The sequence below is a fragment of the Protopterus annectens genome, chromosome 6.part0 (assembly GCF_019279795.1).
Source record: "Protopterus annectens isolate FY-2018-M chromosome 6.part0, PAN1.0, whole genome shotgun sequence".
NCBI classification, from domain to species: domain Eukaryota; kingdom Metazoa; phylum Chordata; order Ceratodontiformes; family Protopteridae; genus Protopterus; species Protopterus annectens.
Genome location: NC_056737.1, coordinates 1,835,677,741 through 1,835,691,286, shown reverse-complemented (window position 1 = coordinate 1,835,691,286; position 13,546 = coordinate 1,835,677,741).

Here is a 13,546-nt window from a genome sequence, read left to right as displayed (position 1 = left end):
ATTGGTTTCTTAATTGATTTGATTGAATGACTTGTATATAAAATTGGTTGTTACATGCTGATCATCATTCTGATGAAGTCCTATTTGGATGAAAGCGGAGAATAAAGTGGTTTGACACTATTTTTGTTCTTGGATACTAGTTATTTCCAGTCCCTGAAAAAGTGTGCTTCAGTGGTTCTTTGTTTTTGTGTGTGTTATTTTAAATACAACTTCTTTGTGGGGGGTTATAATGAAGCCAGCTGTCCCTGACATTTCTTGTTTGTTCTTAGCAGTATCGCGCAGACAGGAAGTAGCTGAAAGTAGATTTTAAAAGCAACTGTTTAAAACTGGAACATGTTGTGTCTGAAACTGCCACAGATACTGCAGTTCACTTAAAAGCTTTTGGTCTTAATTTGAAACATGAGCATCAATTTTAGTAAACAGTTTTGTTTCTTATGGTTATTTATATACCACTGTAATACTGTTCCTACCTCTCAACCTTTTGGCACAATAAACCTGGACAAACACAAATAATGGGGAGACAAAGGCCCAAAAAATAGGGACGAGTTTTAAACATTGCTCTTACAAACTTAGAAATTTGACAGAATAGCATGTTTTGCATTAGCATGAATTTTCTGGAAGGTATGAAGTCTGAATCTCAAATGTCTGTCATTATTTTTTTACTTTTGTCCTCAAAGATTTGACAATCATTTGCCAAAAAATCAGTTTTATGAGTAACAAGCCAAAAATATGAGGCAAAAATCTGGGCATTCTGCAAAAATCTGTACAGTTCTGAGATTTGATTCTGCTCCAGACATTGCACATATACTCATCAGCCATGCATAATACATTTACATGTGTGTCTGTAATGTATGTTGGATATTATGAGTTTTACAGTCAGAGTGGAAGCTTGAAGTAGCAATAGTTTAGTGCATGCACCTAATATTAACAAGACTTTGTTGATATGAAAAGCAAACATTTCTGCTTGCACCTCTACAGAAGTTTCAGTGGAAAATCTATATATCAAATGGTATATCTGTACACAGATAACAACCATAGCTCTTAACCTTCCACATCTAAAATGCTGAACAGTACCTCTCATAATGTGAAGCAAATGAGCAAACTGTAAAATATTTACTAAAAGCTTAGTAACAAATCAAACTAGTAAGCTCAAGGAATGGCTAAAATGTGTTAGTTTATACTAATACAAAGTTCTTTTGAAAAATTAATATGATTCAGAAGAATTTACTGTGGATATTAGTTAACACTGAATGTGTAACATGACAGACTCTTTGTATGTGGAACTATGAGAAACATTAATGGGGCAATTCAATAAAGTCTACACAGAGTGATTTTCCATGTAGGCATAGTGGCATGGAGCATAGATGGAAGTAAGCTGCTGTGTGATCCAGTAAACAGAGCAGAGGGGTGTGCATGAGCGTGCGGACACGGAAGTGTCCGTGGCATGCAAATCACTTCATATGCAAGTGAATTGCATGCAAATGAGATTATTTTGTGATCCAGAAAGCAGACAGGTGTTCATGCAGATCTTGTGTTGGTGTTAGAAGTGTACATGGAAAATTTCCATGTATAAGAAAGTAAAAATTGAACAGGGGCTGTAAAATCCCATTTAGAAAGTCAGAAATGTCATAGTAGGCACAGATATGTGCAAAAGTATGCCCTGTGTGTGTCATAAAAATAATGCAAAGTTATATAATATAATTTTCTTTACTACCCATATTACATTTGTGCGGCTCACAGCACTGCACAAACATGCCGTTATGCAAAAAATAAATATAAAAAATTGCAAACAGTAAAAATAAGACATATGTGAGTATAATTCATTATAGGGCCCTGCATGGAGTATGTACAATGGTAGATTTCAGTGGCTGCTTTGGAGGCAGGCCGTGGAATAGTGAAGTATCCAGGTTGTGTGCACTGATCTGTATGCAAATGAGCTGGGGTTACTGAACAGCAAAAATGGGCAACTGTGTCCACATATAAAATCCATGTAGCCCCAGAACCATGTTGGTGTCCACAGAAGAGCTAGCTGACAACAAAAGGGGGTGTGTCACTGTATGTGTAAGCAGATTGGAGCTCAGCAGCACCCATTTGTGTGGCGCAATGCTCAGCTAAGCAGGGGTGTGTGTCCAGTGCTGATAATCTTTCTTTAGCTGTGGGCCATGTGTTTTAGCTGGTTTAAGCTATGTTGAGCATGCCTGTGCATGGGGATGTGTCCAGACTGCTGAGCAGTCTTTATACCAGCACAGCGGGTTTGCATTCTGTGCCACAGTGCTTAGCTAGGAAGGCATTTAAAAAAAAATAAATAAATAAAAGGAAATAACCTGGGAAATCTAATCCTGTAAATTACTGATAAGCCCTGTGCCACTGACACTGGGCCATTCAAATCCCTCAATGATATATCTGGCAGGTGGAATGCATCATATTTAGCCAATCACACAGACTGCATCTGCAGCACACCACCATAAAGTATGCATACATCCTACAATTTGATTTCTCCCCCATACTCTGCACCACTGGAGTACAGACTGGGAATTTTAACTGGCAGAATGCTTGGGGCTGCTGCTGCTCTGCTACATCTGTATGTGCTCAAGGCTGAGGTCAGTGCTGATGCTGCTGCTGAAATAGGCCAAGCCTGAGAAGGAGAAGAATGTTCAGGCCCAGGGTAACCTTCCAGGATCTACATGAGCTGAAGATTGTAGAGCGCTATAGGATGGACAGGGACATACTACAAGAACTCACTGAGCTCTGCCACCCTCAACTCAGACCCAGAGCCAATAGAGGAGAATTCCTCCCAGTGGAAACAAATGTATGTGTAGCCCTTAGAATACTAGCTGCAGGTACTTTTCAAAGACCAACTGGGGACATGATGGGGGTCTCACAGGCATCTGCATCCAGGGTACTCCACCAGTTCTTGGCTACCATGCAAACACAAGCCAGTGAGCACATTTATTTACCCCACACCTCTGAGGAGAGGGCCAGCAGTATGCATCTCTTCTACCATGTAGCACACTACACTGAGGTACTGGGTGCCATAGACTGCATTCTTGTACACATCAAAGCACTGTCTGGTGAGGAGGGGAGAGTCTACATCAATCGCAAGCGGTATCACTCTATCAACTGCCAGGTCATGTGCAATGCCCAGGGCATTATCATGAGTGTGTGTGTGTGTGTGTGTGTGTGTGTGTGTGTGTGTGTGTGTGTGATGGCAGCCCTGGCAGTTATCACAAGTCCCATATATGGCACACATCACAGCTGTACCTGATGTTTGCCAGGGGGATATCCTGTATGGCCATCTACTGTGGGATGCTGGTCACACACTGGAACCGTGTATGGTGACATCCATCAGAAATGCACACACACCTACCAAAGAACACCATAATGAGGCCCACGCACAAACTAGGAACATCATAGAGCATGTGTTTGGGCTGCTCAAGTCATGATTCCACTGCCTCAATATATTTGGTGGAGCCCTGCATTACTATCCAGCACATGTGCACAGATGTTCACAGTATGTGCCATGCTACACAATATGATCCTGTGGAAACAGCTGCAGCAGGATCATCACAGGGAAGGGACACACAGCCCCCCACCAGTGCCAAGGTCCCCATAGCCACACCCACAGGGGGACTCAGTGGAGGAACCCCCTGAGGCTGTCCCTGTAGGCAGATGTAGGCATGCCCAGTATGCCCTGGCCTTGGCAAAGAGGCAATGCATATCACAGGCACAGACAACCTAGGATACTAGGGACTGACACTTCACCCTGACTCACACACATAGTAAAAAGGATATCAGCCACACCACACAACCTGTACCTTACCATGTATTGGCTGTGTACTGTGTGCATCAGACAAAGTCAGCCCTGAAGCACTGTTATCTCAGCTGCTGTGTTCACAAGGTAGGTTACTCTCCTTTACAACAAATGTATAGGGTACTAGACTATGGTATCATATGTATCAGCCTGCTGCATGCATGCAAGGGAACAGAGTGGGCTACTGTGCTACCTGCAGAGAACTAACAGCTATGTAGGACAACAGGTAGAATATCGAATACTGGCTGACCCATAATATGCATTAGGTCACAAGGCAGCAAAACCCACTGCAGTATGCAATGGAAATGCCAAACAATAGGGTCATAGGACAGATGCACGACTGTCAATGCTAGAGTCCCCTGCCCCCAACGCAGCAGTGTTCCCATACAACTCCAGTAATGGTATGTTTGCAAGGATATAGCAGCAGACCACACAATCCCAGGGCTGTCCCAAACAACCTGGCTACATGTTCTATTTCCATAATATGCAGGGGTCAAAGTGTATGTCTGTCTACTGTTGATAGTGTCAGGAATTAAACTTCATTTTCTGGTGGCTGGTGTGGCTTAGTAGGCTGAGTACATTAGCATGGTTGATAGTGTTCATGGTTTAAAGTTGGCTGCACCTACAATTTTGCATGTGAGGTACTATTGTGGTAGGAGTCCCACAGACTGGCAACATGTCACAATCTGTTACTGCAAGAAAGCTGGACAAATCCAAAGACAATGGAGGGAAAGGGGGCCACAGCTATGGACATTACACATGGTCTGAGTAAAGTAAAAAATGGCTACTATAACAGCAGGTTGTAACAAGTCAGAGTAGCAGCAGGATGTAAAGGCCATCACATAACTGTGTAGTGGGCAACATTTAGTAGTATATCACCAAAAAAAACACAACTGTCTGAAGAGCAGAGCAGACATATGGGGCGGAATGCTGGACATCCTGCAAAACATGTACAGTCAGAGGTGTACCATCTGTAACCGTGTGTGTGGTGTTACATCATGTACCCCAGTCACAGCATGCCTACAACCACTTAGAGCAGGAAATATGGACAACGTCATGAACAGGAGTGGGGCAAAGACCCACATATCAGGAGAAGGATTAACTAGTGGCCAGACAAATGTAGAAAGTGGAGAAAACAACAGCTCATGCAGTAGCATGGGTTCCCTGGTATGTATGGAGTCAGTAATTCAAATGTCTGTCATCAGTTTCTAATGTCACTCTATAATTATTTGCCACTGATGTACTAGAACATTACACTGCTGTGTAAAATATACCAGACATATGATGCAAAACCCTGTACAGTCTATTACAATCTGTACACTCCCTAGGTATGAATCATATATTACATTCAGCACACAGCCGGGGAATCCCTTGGACATAATACAGGGAGATGCTGGAGTGCTGAAACAGGTGCAGCAGTCAATTGGCTGTAGCAAACAAAATCCCAAATTAGAGTACAGTAGGTCTGGCCTGGATTCACCTTGTAAGTACTGAGAGTCACACTGGGCATGCCCCTACATAATTACCCTTATCTAACAGTATGTGGCACATATATATGTGTGTGTGTGTGTGTGTGTGTGTGTGTGTGTGTGTGTGTGTGTGTGTGTGTGTGTGTGTGTGTGTGTATGTGTGTGTGTGGGTGTGTGTCTGTATGTAGATATTTCCCGTACAGCAGTACAGACATGCCCATCAGACCTATGTCTGTGCAATGGTCAATCATTTTATGGCACTGTGACTAGCGTCATCCACAACATTGGCCTCCCTGTCAACAGCTGCTGGTGTCATCCACCTTAACAGCGCTGGCAGATACTCTCAAAACTGATAAGTTCCGTGGCACATACGATAAGTACTTAGTGCTATAGTGTATACTACTAGATAGGAAGGAGTTATAACCCCAATGAGGGTAACTCTGTGAGTGTGTGTGTGTGTGTGTGTGTGTGTGTGTGTGTGTGTGTGTGTGTGTGTGTGCATGCGTGTGTGTTTGTGTGTGTGTGTGTGTGTGTGTGTGTGTGTGTGTGTGTGTGTGTGTGTGTGTGTGCCTGTTGATGACCTGCATGTGACAGTGTAAGCCCAACACGTGAGTATGTTGGACAACTGTGGACAGTACATGGCAGAATGGACAGTTCATGGTCTCTGGCCGTGAACACGGGAACTGGCTCTGCCATGAGTGGCACTGGCACCACCATGCCCAGGATCAGATGTGGTACTAGTCGCTGACGGTGACTGGTGTCTGCAGGACCTGTGTCCCTCACGGAACCACCCAGGACCACATGCCTATAGCGTGCCATGTTGTGGTGTGACCAGCACTCTCCCTTCTCTAGTGCTGGAGGTACTGCCACTAAAGGAGCGTGAGTGTGCATGGCCACGTGGACTCTCACCAGATGTTGTTGCTGACTTACGGCCATGTGTCCAATGCCCTACTTCCACCACATGTTCTGGCACAGAAAATATGCAGTCAAGGACTAAAAATGTCTCACCCCCGCATCTGTCCACTACATCAGTGAAACGCTGAATGGCATCACCAATGTGGTGGGTGGAGTGATGGATGACAGACAGTGATGCATCCATGATCCTGAGCATCCATCTGATGTTGCATTCAGAATGTGCCTGTGCCTCCATGATGGACTGAAACATGTGTAGAGTGACCCATGATGTGACATTTGTGACAGGTGGTGGATGAGTAGCAGTCCTCCTTCGAGCACCTCATCAATCTGCCTGTGTGGAACCTCACCAACTCTCTGACTATGGTTAGTGTCTACACTCACTGATGCCATTGATGGCACACTCTTCTGTTCGATGCTGCCACTATCTGTCCAATATCTGTGGCTGCAGGGGACTGAGTATGTGTGGACATACTGACTGTGTGCAGGGACAATGGAAGAGGAAGTGGATATCAACTCATGGGACAGATACATCCCCAACAACCTGTGCCTCACCATGGCCACCATCGTCATCAGAGTCCGATGAGACACTGACATCAGGTTGTGAGGGGGACACACTCCAACCCCCACAGTCACCTGTTTGGAGGAAGACAAAATAAGTACATTACTACCTGCACTATTATGTATGGTGATCCACACACACACATAGAGGTGAGAAGCTACAACTGCATTACACATACCACATCTTATTTCTGATCCCATGCACAACACACAAGCTGACTACAACATACACAGACAAGACAGGCCCTTTATAACATGCACTGCAGCTGTGTCCAGTTAATGCTGCTCGTACTATACACCTGTGAGATAAGCAATATGTCAATATATGTGATAGACCTACACCTAAAACACAGTGCACCTGTCTTGGGCATACTATTGCCCCCTGTATAGCACTGGATAGACCTTCACAACAATAAGTGCAAACACGTTACTGCTCCTGCAAATACACTACTGTGATTACCTATTCAATGCACTTCAGTTAACCCCTCTGAGACTGAACATACAAGTATTGTACTCTGGCTAAGCATATCAGTTGTGTCTACAGCAAAATGGCAGCTCTTAACATTCTGAGGGTATATATGATCCATACAAAAACAGTATCACACTCACCGGGTGCATGACATTGGACTCTAGCCACACCTGACATACCTATGGAAATGTGATGGAGAGGTATTGTCAGCAATACCAAATGTGGCATTGTTACAGGATAATATGTGTATATATATATATATATATATATATATATATATATATATATATATATATATATATATCAACAATTACAGCAGGTACTGTGATACTGCCTACATTGCTGACATTCTGAGTATGTGTGCACAAGTGTGCATTACAAACAACCCCCCATGAAGATTGAACTGACATCCATGTACTAGTATGCAGAGGCTGCCACAATGACTGACACAGTATTACAGTGATGAACACAAGAGGCGTACCTGGACACTCCACTACTGTGGATGATGTGGCACCCATCTCCATGATGTACGGGGTGATGGATGCTTGGGAGCTGGTGGTTGATCCCAGGTTCACCAGGAATTCCTCTGTGGCCAAGAGTGGTTGTTCTGCTGCAGGCCCTCCACTGGTGGTAGCATGATCCTTGGCCACAGCAGCAACCCTTTGCTGTGCAGCATTTACCATATCTGTTGCCTGGTGTCAGACCTGATCATAGCTTCTGTCCTGTAGCCCTACATGGTTGAATGCTGTGATGAGGTCAGCTGACAGTGCTGCATGCTGCTCATGATTCTGGTGACTCTGGAAAGCAGAATGTTGTGATGCAGTCTGAGGCCATCCAAGATAACATCATTTTCAGCAGCTGAAAACAGCAGATGCCTCCGTCTATACATCCTTTCTGAAAGACAAGAAGAGGGGAACACATCACTGGACCAGATATGTTGCTATCCACTATGTATAGACCCTGCACATCCAAATTGGCCTGCACTATCCACTGAAACCTCCCATGTCGTACCTTACTATCTATCAACACAGTATGTATGTGGCTACCAGCAACATAGTAGCAATATCGGCTATGTCCCTGTGTGCTGTGATGGAGTGTATTGTATGTCTCCACTCTCATCAATGCCATCTACTGTGGTGTGTCCCATATGGGCAATGTCCCAGTACCATTTCATACAGCCACTGTCAGACAAATAGGTGTGTGTTATTACATATATATGGGGGCAGTCCAGTAACATCCATGTTCCTCAATGACAGACAACAATACAAATGTCCTGTAAGGTATCTTCCTTATAGACATCCTACTTCTCCAGTACACAGATGTTTGTGGAATGTGTACATGTGCCTGATATATGTGGTCCTTTTGCCAGAAACATGTAGATGTCTGGCAAGCGGTTGGACAATAATTGCTGGATGTTCTCAGAATGTGGAGAATCTGGCTGTCACACACCAGAACCCTCAGAAAACAGTTATGATACAGTAATATCTGTTACTGTATTCATGCCCTTGCTTTGTATGTCCAGTATGTGTACTCTGTCACTGAGGTTGAGCCTGTGTCCCCCCACTTATAATGGCTATGACCTGAATTCCTGCTGTAGGGGTTTGCCAGGTATGCTAGCCATACCTGTCAACGGATGAGATACGAATGTCGACAAAACAGTAACCTAGCCAGAGTACATCCGGGACAGTCAAGGACACCTGTACAATTCTGAACTATTCACAGAATGAGAGGAGCTGAATGATAGTACATCATGTGATATGACAGCTGTGTCCACCCATACTTACTGTCACTATGTCTAACACATAATCCAGTAGCATTCGTACAGGAGCCAACCATTGTAGGAGGGAGTGAGAGGGCCAGAGCTGTGATTTAAGTCACAGCAGACACAGTTGAGAGGCATGCCTGTAGCTGTTGGACATCAGACTATCACCAACATGTTATTCCCAGAGATGTACTACAGGCCTACAGTTGTAATCCCTGTATTCGTAATAAGTGCATCCTCCCATCTGCGTCCCATTATATGGGGACTTGTATTATATACTGGTAGAGTGATGTAATCCTTTTGTGCACAAATCCTCAAGAAAAAATGCTTCCAAAATCACAGTCTGATATGGTAAAGCAAGTTTCAGACCAGTTTTCCATAGGCAGCTGCTTGCCTTTTGTAGGTAATGCTCAATAACAGGTGTTTGCCTGTGCATCAATCCATGGCTCAGAGTTGCTAATTGCATCCAGAACAGCTGAGTAGCACTTTCATTAGTCAATGACATGGCACAACAGTGCAATATGTAAAGGGGTCATGTAGGCCTTGGCCCCTTTCTTAGTCTGTGAGATGAACATTAGTGAGGTGTGGAGGCTACAGCATTGCAAAGAGTAGGTACAAATGCTGTCCACTGTTGAGATTTATGAGGTATGTCCACAGTTTTGCATGCTGTGTTTGGCCATTGTCATATGACTTTGTGATTATCTGGCAATTCAGTGTTAAACATTGTGGTTTGAGGTCAGTAAGGGGGAAGAGACATGTGAGTGTCAGACATCATACCCATCAGAATATGCATGCTGCTACAGTAGCTGCTGGTCTATCAGCTCTGAATGTTTGTAAGGACAGACTGTGACACATGTCCCTGTCGCTTGACCTTTGCACCCCACCCCTTTATGCATGGGTGTTGTGTGGATCCCTTGTTCTTGGGGTTTATGAGGTATGGTAGGTCTGTGGCAGGTAGTGTAACATACACCTGCATATGTTGCAGTCTGCAGCTGCTGCATTTTGCCTAGGACTCATAGTGGGGAGTGTGAACACTTTGGAAGGCAGCAAGCTGTATGTGTCACTGAGGGAGCAATGTCAGCTCGGTCGTTACAGCAGAGCCAGGGTGCGGGTACCCATAACAGTCCAGTTGAAGCATGTGATTAAGGTACATCTGTTATGCAACAGTGCCAATCAGAGAGTAGTAGGGGAGATATAGATAGACTATATGAATATGTGCAGTGTGTCCCTACCTACAGGCCTTTGACTTGCTAACATGAGCAGCAGTTACTTGAGTAGTAGCAACCTGTTTTGGTGAAAATTGCATGACTCAGTCATTATTTGCTGTAATGACAGGAATGTAATTGGAGTGCAACGCACTAGATTTGAACCCAGGACTGTGGGTGGCAAAATGTTCTACATGCAAGGTATTTAACAGAATGAGCTACTGAGTCCATGCTGCAGCAGGTGTATTTGCAAGATATATGGGCATGCATACAGTCTGTGACACTGGAATTGAATTAGCATGCATTTTCTGATGGGTATGAGGTGTGACACTGAAATGTCTGTCATGATCTTCTAACCTCAATCTTTAATGACTTGCCAGTACTTTAGCAGACACATATGTTTTTGAAACCATGCCAAATGTAGGGGGCACAACTGTTGACATTCTGCAACAGTCTGTACAGTTGTCAGCTATACCTGCTATCCCAGGCCTCATGTGCATCTAATCTTATTACTGTGGCTGTGTATTGTTGCAATGTCTGCATCACAGTTCCAAGGACAATGCTAATTTCCCCATTATATGTACTTGCAATGTGCCAGTGGCAATCAGCATATGTTGGTGGAAACACCCGTTTTACTTCAGAGCTGAGTGGCCTAGTGGGCTAATTCTCTGTGCTGTAGTTGACAGGGACCCGGGTTTGAGACGTGGCAAGATTGATTATTTTACAGATGTACCTAACACTGGTGAAACACATACAATGATTAAGGCACTTTTAAACAGTTTTAAGTGGGTTTGTGTGGGTTTGCGCGGCTCACCACGCTGCTTAGCTCCACTTAAACCCACGCTAATTATAAAAAAAAATAAAAGAAAAAAGGGGTGATAGGAAAGTGGTGAAATGGGGGCAAGCAGGGGGAATAACATACTGAAAGGCAGGTAGGGTTGTGCAAGACGGGTGTAGGAAAGGAACATAGCTCTCCATTTCTTGTACAGCAACAGCTGTGCAAGTTGTACAGAATTTAGAATTTGGAGCCTCACACCCCAGAGAGAGGGGTGAGGGCAACATAACTGTGTTGATTAATTCATGAAGTAATTAATTGTGTTCAGTGGACACAGATGCAAAATGAAGATCTATGTATACAGGTGACCATTTTTTTAAGGAGAAGGTGGAATGTTGGGGAAGGGATATACATACATGTCGGGAGGTAATTTGGGTAGGAGAATTTGCATTTGCAGACGGACAAGACAGCATACAGGGGAGGTGTGTGATACATGAGAGGGTAAACTCCTTAAATGGGGAGGGTGTTATGGAATCAGAGATCCATGTGCCCCCAGATGGCAACAGTGTGAATGAGCTCCCCACCCATTTGGAATCAACGCTTCTCCTTCACTGCTCCAATGGTGGCTGTGCTGGAGACTGGGTGCCGGGGCCACCTTGCCTCTCCAGGTTGGCCAGTCTGCCCTCAATCCGGCACAGGCAGTTCTCATAACATCACTTGTAGCTGATCCTGGGTGACAACTCCCTTTTATCCCCTGCTCTCAGGGGGGGGGCAGGCAACATCCCCTGAGGCAGTTCTACCCATAAATGGTGCAGGCCAGCAGAGGGGGTGCCACCAGCTTGGGTCCCCGACATGCTGAGACCCGGTGCCATGGCCGGCTTAGGTAGGGTATTTTGGATCGCCAAGAACAAGCCTACCCATTCGAGCTGTGGTGTTGAGGTATTTCAATGTATATAGGTTAGTAATGAACATAACATTTAGTTAGTTATAACAGCATGCCAGAACATTGCAAATAACCCAGTAACATAACATTGCATAGTGTATGGAAGACAACAATAAGTGAGATAACAGTGAGTACAGTAACAGCATGCCGGTAACAGTTACGGCATAAGACCAACAACATAGGTAATTCAACAAGATATGTTAGTATGCAACCATTGTAACACATAACAATAATGAAACACAAGGCCCAACATAATTCTTAGAGAACAACATATATTAATAGTAAACCATAACTGATTTATAACAATAATACATTATGATGAAGATAAGGGGTGGGGGGAGAGAGAAATACAGCCCATTAAAGCCAGTATAGGCTATATAATTTGCAACAGTACTGTTATATACTCTACAGGTCTGCCCACCCTTTTTGTATAACAGGTATCCTATAACTTCTGTAGTACGTACGTACTTCTCTAGCTATCTGCATGGGACAGTATAGGCCAAGCTGTAACGCCTACAGGTACACAATTATAGACAATTATTACATGTCAGGGGGACATATATGACTACCAAGGTATACTGTGGACTGATGTAGTGTGACTGTAATATTGACATAATCATGTCAATGATAGATCTGTGACAAAGGGATTAGGCAACAGTGATCACAGTCTGTGACAGAGTGACACTTCAAAGACATGCATCGTGCACAGTATAGACAGTTTATGACTATCATGCTGTCCTTGGCAGGCATGGGGTTAGACCATCAGCAGACATTCACAGGCACACCAGGCATACAACCATACCAAGATTATACATTTTATTTATTGTATTACCTTTTGTTAGTATTGAACTTGTTGCCTTTATTTTCTGAAGTCTGATCACAGTCCTGAGCAATGCTGTTAACACTCTGTTACATCTGAACACACAAATTATTAACCAGTACTAAGGCCTACTGCACCCATTTACCTGTAATTCCTGTGGGGAGAATATCTGTTAACAATGCATGACTGATTCAATAATATTTACTAGTACTTGTCACTGGATTCGAACCTTGGTCTGTGTGTGATAAAATGTACATGAAACACAGCATTTATCAAACTGAGCTACTGAGCCACTGCTGCATATTGATTGACTGATATTTGCCTAGAGCTCACTTGGTAACAAAATATGACCTGGTCATAGAAGTAAAATGTTATACAACACTGCAGTGTCACTTGTACACACATGTATGAGATTCATGCATGACAGAAATATTATGTGAACTGTATATTAATATGTGAACTGTATATTAATACATAGAATGCGGGTATAGGCAATAAACCCCTAGTGGGTGGAAGTATCTGTGATGTGTACAAACCATATCTCAGTGCTGGGTTGGCTACCTTACCCATATACAGTTGCAGATGGTATATTTGCAGTCTACAGCTATTAAAGTTTCATACTTAACCTCCAGCATCGTACCTCAGAGCAGAAATGCATATAGCTGAAATGCAGTGGTTAACACAAGACAATCCTGATATACACAATCTACCTTGGTTGCTACTGGTATTGCTTTATATCTTAGTGCGCAACAAATATCATAATGCATATATCTTGTAGTACAACTCTAAATCTACAGTTTGGGAGAACACTCTTTCTTA